The sequence below is a fragment of the Arachis duranensis genome, chromosome 10, assembly GCF_000817695.3.
Source record: "Arachis duranensis cultivar V14167 chromosome 10, aradu.V14167.gnm2.J7QH, whole genome shotgun sequence".
Taxonomy (NCBI): Eukaryota; Viridiplantae; Streptophyta; class Magnoliopsida; order Fabales; family Fabaceae; genus Arachis; species Arachis duranensis.
In genome coordinates, this window is record NC_029781.3 from 9,680,588 (window position 1) to 9,689,115 (window position 8,528).

General features: G+C 35.5%; 1 pseudogene; it reads left to right on the top strand.

Annotated features, from left to right (window-relative positions):
- Nucleotides 1–1,902: 1,902 nt before the first annotated feature.
- LOC107468979 (probable serine/threonine-protein kinase At1g01540) lies at nucleotides 1,903–2,708 on the top strand (annotated as a pseudogene).
- Nucleotides 2,709–8,528: the final 5,820 nt, after the last annotated feature.

Here is an 8,528-nt window from a genome sequence, read left to right on the forward strand (position 1 = left end):
AGAGTAAAACTTAGCTGAAACCAAATAACATAGTGTAACACACATCTTTGATCAATATTAAAAAAAAATTAGCCTAATTATGTACATAAAATCCTAAAAAATACAGTTCTATCTTTTTTAATTAAGTTAGCTTTAAAATACCAATAATGCTTTTTCATGTGCTGCTTTTAATCTAAAATTCTAGAAAAAAATTGATTTAAAATGTTATAATGTTATTATATTGGCACAATACTTTATTTTTGTATGATAAATACAAGTACATTTTTATACAAAGTATTTAAAGTATATAAAAATGTACTCCTATTATAAAAAAAATATTTAAAAAGTCATTAAGTAATTCGATGTGATTCAATTCGAATTACGTGTAAATATAATTCGAATTTTATTGATTCGAATTATATAAAAGTCATATTTGGTGGAATGGTGTATCAGAATTCATTTTGGCTGAATTGCGTAAATTGTTTCCTCCCATGACTTAATAACGTTTTTTATCCTAAATTTTTTACGTTCTAAAAATTAAAAACTTGTAAAATTTTTATATTTATTTTTTAGTATTTTTATTCTTATTTTTTAAATTATTTTATCAGATTTATAATTTTAAAAATAAAAATATAAAAATTAATCTCTTAAAAATAATAGAAAAGCGACTGAATAGACATAATTGTATCTGTTGAGTTACTAATTATTATATAAGCATATTTTGACAATATATTTTAAACGATAGATTGAGATATATAAAAATAATTTTTTATTTAATTGATCAACTTTTTATAATATAGTATTTGTGAGAATAAACATTTAGATAATATTATACATATTGAAACTTGATTATTTAAGTTAGCACGGGTAAATAGCCCGGTTTTAAATTAAAGTCGTCAAAAAAAATCTAAAATAATATCTCAAATCAATTTCTAAAAAAAATTTAGTTATACAATTTAAACTTGATCAAATTTTAATCATCAAATTATATTAATTTTATAGTATTATAAAGACATTAATTAAGAGGATGAAAGTGTTTTCAGGATGCTTGTTAACGAAATTCTAATTCTATTAGACAATGTGCCAAACGCCATAATTAAAATGAAGGCCACAGATTTCTTACTCCTAACTTTAAATAGGAATATGATTCACCATCAATAAAATATTTACAAAATGAATCCTATTTTTTATTTTTAAAAGAATTAATAATTAAACATTTGCCTTCTGCGTTTTTTTGTTTTACACATTTTTCCTGATTCTTTTAATCTGAGTTTTAAAGAGGATACTTCAAAGTTCTGCTAGGACTTTTGCCCCTCTACGACCGTCAACGTCGCTCGTTCCTTGGTCTTGCCCCTCCGTGGTAGCTCGCTCTCTGATCCTCTCCCTGCGCCGTGGTCGTTCTCTGATCTCTCCATTCGCGGGATTGCTCGTTCTCCCCTGTATCGTGCTTGTTCTCTGATCGTCGACGCCGCAACAAGCTGCCGCCGCCGCCGCTACACTCGGGTCCACCACTTCATTGTTTTCTGTCGCCTCTCTGTTCCTCTTCTTCGCCAGCGTCTCTGATCTCTGTCCTTCTCCCTCCACCTCTCCCTCTGCGATCTACTCCTTTAAGGTTCCATTTTGTTTTTATTTTTATTGTACTTCATTTTCTTTTCTATGAAAAAAATTTATGTGAATTTGAATGTTCTTCGTTTGCCAGAGTATTGAATGTTGTTTTGATTTCAAAAGAATTTGATAAGAAACCAGTAAAAAGTTTCAAAATGGATTAGGAGTCCTTGATTATGCTTTAATGATTGAATTTGATTGTTGTGATTTGGTTGGTAGTAACTCTTTTGATTTCTAATTGAATAAGGCTCCTACTTTTTTGTGGAAGTAGGGCAATGATTGTGAAGATCTAAAATACAATACATGGTGTCTTGTATGATGGGGACATTTGGGTTAGTATGAGTTAACCAAACATTTTTCCTTATCAGTTAGTTTGACTTTCTATACTCAAATATTTCAGGCTTCAAAGTTCATGTTCTCTTTTCTTATTCTGTAGTTATGTTGCACTGGAGTAGCCATGCATTGGAATGCTGACTGAGAAGAGTGATGTTTATAGCCTTGGGATACTTATTATGGAAATAATTACCGGAAGAAGTCCTGTTGATTATAGTAAATCCCAAGGAGAGATTAGAGGCTATAACCAATAATAGTATACAGTTTTGGTTTTTAATCTTCTTACACTGTTCTATGCTGATTATTTTCTCTCTTTTTCTATTTTTCTAACTAGAATTTGGTATATTTGCAGGTTAATTTAATTGAATGGTTGAAAGCTATGGTTGGCAATAGAAAATCAGAGGAACTCATTGATCCGAATCTTCCTGAAAAGCCATCTTCAAAAGTTCTTAAGCTTTGCTCTGTTGGTTGCTCTTAAATGTGTTGATCCAGATGCCACAAAGAGACCTAAAATCGGACAAATAATCCACATGCTTGAGGCCGACGAGATCCTATTCAGTGATGTATGTTCTTTCCCTTTCTTGAACTCTATATTATACATAACTGGAGAGCAAAAGCAAGATGATTCAGCATTGCTATAATCTGATTCTCATTTATCACTATTTTATCATTCTTTCTTGTAGGAACGGAGGACTGGAGGGGAATCGTTGCGATCCCATGGCAATTATCATCATGAGCAAAAGGACTCTAACAGAGATAGAAAGCAAATAGGTGAAGAGATTACTGATTGAAGTGAAGATGATAATAGCAGTAAAAATCTTGTCCATCCCACTAGGTTGAGATGATAGTTGTTAAATGGTAAATGTAGCTATGTATTTATTATTTTTGGTTTTAGTAGTTTGCCTATATTAATTTCTACCTCAATTTGAACAATATGCAATGAGTGTATTTTTGTTGCATAATTTTCCCTCCCACCACAATTTGGGATTCATTGTATACTCATTCATTATTACTAAAAATCAAAATTTTGATGTCGTCCTTCTGATTTATAAGACAAAAAGTAGCTCAAGTGTTTTATAAGAAGTAATAATATTTTCAAGTTGCTCAAACTGTAGTATCAAATTATCGTTGTCTCATTCTGGTCCATCATAACTTATGGCCCCATCATAAATTAAATGCTTGTCATTTTGTGAGTGTAGTTGTTATGAGCACTAAACCACCCAATGTGAGAGATAAAAAAAATCCACGGCGAGGTAAAAATTTTCATTATTTTCCAAATCAAAGCTACAAACAAGTCTCAAAAGTCAAAACTTACAAGCACTACTAAGCATACATGCAGAATTCTTGTACAAGAATATAAACGCATAAACTAATTGGTGAAATCAATGATACAATAGACGACCTTTGCTTACGAACTTTTTGGCTAGAGAGCTCGGATTGCAATCACACCTCAAAGTTGAAGGACTATGAGTGAAGAACTACAGGTAAACCAGAAAAGAATTTAACCATCCGATCATTCATTCGTTCAGGTTAATACACTAATTGTGATGTAGAGGGACTCTGCAAAAAGTGTTTGCTTAGGCCTCACACAAAGGAAAATGATCATAACCTGCTTGATAAATACACAATGATGTATTATTCCTTTTTAGCTTCAAAAGCAGAACCGAAAGGGACAAATTTAGCTTGAGAAAAGATTGACACAAAATAATAATACCACAATGCAAAATTTTACAAAAGTACTTACATGCTTACCAAGTTGCAACTACTACAGAAGCTGCCTAATGCACATTTTAATGGTTGAATCCAGATAGAAAGTAGATCCTCCACTACAGCAATTATCTATTTCTTGATGCCCCTGGAAAATCTATTTGAGTTGGTATTTATATGAAATGATATGAGATAGAGCAGCTTCAAAGGGAAAAAAATTAAAAATCTATTTATAAGTGATTTGCAAGTTTTGAAAAGGATGATAACTTTCTAAGGGGGAAAAACTAAGAATATAACTAAACTTATACATCCTCAATCAGAGGCTTCAAAACTCAAGAAAGGGAGCAAATTGAGTTTATAGAACTTCTAAGATCATTCCTACTACCGAGTACCAATGCATATCCTATGGTGCATGGAATATAAGTGATAGTTCGAAGAGTTACTTACAGAATGTTGAATATGGATAATCATGATAGTAAGTACACTTCCTTCCTTCATCTTCTCTATAAGAAGGTGAAAGAATGTCTAGCACAGCACAAGGTATTATTGCTGTGAAACAGTGCAGATTTTCACCATGCTTTTGGATATAAAATTGATGTCTCGCATGGTGCAGTCATGACCTTATCAACAGCTAGCTTAGCCAGTCTAACTACAACAAAAATAAATTACAACAAAATCATTTTAAAACATGGATGCAGAACAGCAAGTTTTATAAGCCACTAAATATGATATCATATTGTTTAATAATGTTGATAAAAAGATCTCCTAAATGAGATATACAATTATGCAATTTTAAGTCCTCAACAGTAGTAGCAATTAGTCATAGGAAATTTTATAGAAAAATGATTAATCTCCCTAATACTCTTACTAATAATTCCCCTAACCAATAGATTTAGAAAATCTTGAATGCTTTTTTTAATATATATATTTACAAGGCATTGAATACCTTTACTTTTTCACTTAATACTTTTTTTTAATTTAATATTAGAAGGACCATTAGGAGTACATGTTAGGAAGATGTATCATTACTCAGTGCTTTTTATATTTATATGCTCTCATACAAAAGTGTGGGACAAGACAAAAATATGTTACAGCGACAAATTAGCAAAAAAAAAATTATTGTTCATAAGATTGAGAGTGCAATTTAACTTTGACCTGTTGATTTTATGTTTATTGTATTTTTGCTTTTATGGGAGAATTGTTGGTTATTTTTTGTTTAATTGATCTGCATATATTTTATATTAAAGGCTTCCTTTTACTGAGTATATCAAAAAAGGAAATTGAAATAAGTATGAATTTGACAGTGTACTATTACATATAAGTGGCAATTATCTGCCTTTGATTTTGCTACTAATCGAAATTCTTTGTTCCTTTAATTGATTATATCACACAATAGCAATAACAAAAAGAGAGGTCAACGGGCAGTTGGACTTGATAAAAGTGGCAGAGGGCTCCATCAATTTAAAGGTTTTTTGTTTACCCTCTTTGATTGATTTGTTCTTCAACAAATTGATTCCAGTTAACAATAACCTAGCAATTAAATCAAAATATTTCTGAAGTTTAAACTAACAAGTTTTACAAAATACATTATGAGGTAATATCAATCAAATCTCTTCTCCTAGTCATCCTTATTTTATTTTATTTTATTTTACCCAGTAAATCAGCATAATTGGAAACATTATTGACTTCCTAATGATACAATCTCTGAAATTTACTCCTAATTCAATGAGTTCCCTCATGCAAGACACCATGTATTGTATTTTATTTTTCCACAATCATTGCCCTACTTCCACAATAGAGATTAAACTTCAAACAAGAAAAAAGTAGGAACCTTATTCAATTAGAAATCAAAAGAGTTACTACCAACCAAGTCACAACAATCAAATTCAATCATTCAAGCATAATCAAGGACTCCTAATCCATTTTGAAACTTTTCACTGGTTTATTATCAAATTCTTTTGAAATAAAAACAACATTCAATACTCTGGCAAACGAAGAACATTCAAATTCACATAAATTTTTTATAGAAAAGAAAATAAAGTACAATAAAAATAAAAACAAAATGGAACCTTAAAGGAGTAGGTCGCAGAGGCAGAGGTGGAGGAAGAAGGACAGAGATCAGAGTCGCTGGTGAAGAAGAGGAACAGAGAGGCGACAGAAAACAATGAAGTGGTGGACCCGAGTGTAGCGGCGGCGGCGGCAGCGTGTTGCGGCGTCGACAATCAGAGAACAAGCACCATACAGGGGAGAACGAGCAATCCCGCGGATGGAGAGATCAGAGAACGACCACGGCGCAGGGAGAGGATCAGAGAGCGAGCTACCGCGGAGGGGCAGGACCAAGGAATGAGCAACGTTGATGGACGCAGAGGGGCAAAAGCCCTAGCAGAGCTTTGGAGTCTCCTCTTTGAAACTCGGATTAAAAGAAACAGGAGGAATGTGTAAAACAAAAAAATGCAGAGGGCAAATGTTTAATTATTAATTCTTTCAAAAATAAAAAACGGGGTTCATTTTGTAAATATTTTACTGATGGTGAATCATACTCCTATACAAAATTAGGAGTAAGAAATCTGTGGCCTAAAATGAATTACTTTAAAATTTTCATTTCTATAATATGAGTCAATTAAATAAGAAAATATTGTGAAATATAACATCATTTTTGCTAATAATTTTATCCAAATAGATTGTCCTCTCCTAAATACCTAATGCAAGGACAATTTAATTAAGGTGAGTGCTGTTCATACCCTGACCCAATAATAAAGGTCCAGGATCAAGCAAAAGACCTAATCCAAAGGGTTGGGCCTCACCAGTACCAATCTTCATCTTATGAAGTCGGTACTCACCACGACCTGTTCTAAAGAAGTTGGGCACGAGATTAGCTGGCGGGTAAACACTCATTCAAATGAGTAACTGCCCCTAGAATCTCTCTAACCACTTCCACGAGCCATATCTTAACCTCCCTAAGATAATGGGACGGGTAACACCCTAAAAATATGGCACTACTCCAACGGTGGTTATTGGTTCACCACTATAAATACACTGACACCCCTCAGGTATCTCTAAGTCCAATACTCTCTAGACCTGCTCACACTCTTGCTAACTTAGGCATCGGAGTGTCTTTGCAGGTACCACCCCCATCTCCTCGCACGAACAAGTCGGACGGAGACCCCCGAGTTGCAGACCCATTCGGAATCCTCCTCCTTCACACATTTGGGCCAATCAACGCCGTTAGCCCATCAATCTCCGGTTACCTACCGTAACATTGGCGCCGTTTCCGGGGACCCAAGAGATCAACCCCTGATGGCGGACAGATCCCATGAAGAAGGTCATATAGAGACAGATTCTGAGCAAGAGAACCTGGACACAGGCAATAACGATGCGGACTTCACCCTCCACCAGAAAATTAATGATCAACACAGGGAAGGTACCTCCGGAGTAAAAAATCCGAAGGTAAACTCTTCAGAAGGGCGCGAATCAGAGAAAAAGGGACCATCCCATGTAACTGAACTCATGGGATTAGTCCACAGTCGCCTGGAACAGTTAAAACAAGAACGGGAGCGACAAAAGGAAACTGAAAAGAACTTAAAAGAGGAGATGGAACGACGAAAAGAGTTAGAAAGAAAACTCTTAAAGTTAGAATCCTCCCTCAAAGGTCGCAACTCCCGTGACGAAAGAGAAGAGCCGCCCTTAGGAGGGGAGGATCCTTTCAGCGAGGATATAATGAGGGCAAAAGTTCCGAGAAACTTCAAAAGCCTTGATATGGACCTCTATGACGGAACCACGGATCCAAAGCATCACCTGAGCAACTTCAAAAGTCGGATGTACCTAGCTGATGCTTTCGACGCTACGCGATGCAAAGCTTTCCTGACCACTCTATCGAAAGCAGCGATGAAGTGGTTCGATAGCCTCCCCCCGAGGTCGGTTACTAGTTTTGAAGACCTCTCAAGGAAGTTTTTGATGAGGTTCTCTATCCAGAAAGACAAAGTGAAACATGCACCGAGCCTCCTGGGAATAAAACAGGAGGACGGAGAATCCTTACGAGCCTATATGAAAAGGTTCAATAAAGCATGTTTAGAGATTCAATACCTGCCCACAGAGGCAGTCATAATGGGGTTAGTCAATGGACTCAGAGAAAGTCCCTTTTCACAATCCATATCTAAAAGATACCCCGTTTCTCTAAGTGATGTACAGGAAAGAGCTGAAAAGTACATCAATATGGTGGAAAATGCTAAGTTGAGAGACCTGAGTTGGCGACCTGGGCTCCCTCCCTCAACAAAAGAGAGGGAAAGGGAAACCAAGAAAAAGGAAGAACTCGGTCTCGAGAGACCAAGAAAATACCACTCATACTCCTCTGAAAGTTTCTATAGTGGATGTATACAGAGAGATTTGCAACACTGAAAGACTGCCACCCCCTAGACCCATTAAAAATAAAAAGGGGGGAGCCGCAGCGATTACTGTGAGTACCATAAAATATATGGTCACTCCACAAACGACTGTTACGACCTTAAAAATGTGATAGAAAGGCTGGCTAGAGAAGGTCGGCTTGATAGGCATCTCATAGAAAGGTTGGACGGTCATGGGAAGAGAAAGCGAGATGATATGGATAAAAGAGACCCACCGCCGCAGACTCCGGAGAGACATATCCATATGATCTCAGGAGGGTTCGCGGGAGGAGGACTCACCAAATCCTCTCACAAAAGACATCTCAAAAGAGTCTACCAGGTCAGAGAGGAGTCATCCGACCTCCCTACCATTTCATTCACAAAAGAAGATGGGCAAGGAATAATCCCGGGACACGATGATCCAGTAGTAATAACTATGATCCTGGCAAATGCCCATCTCCACAGAACCCTAGTAGACTAAGGAAGCTCAGCGGACATCCTTTTTAAGCCCGCTTTTGACAAGCT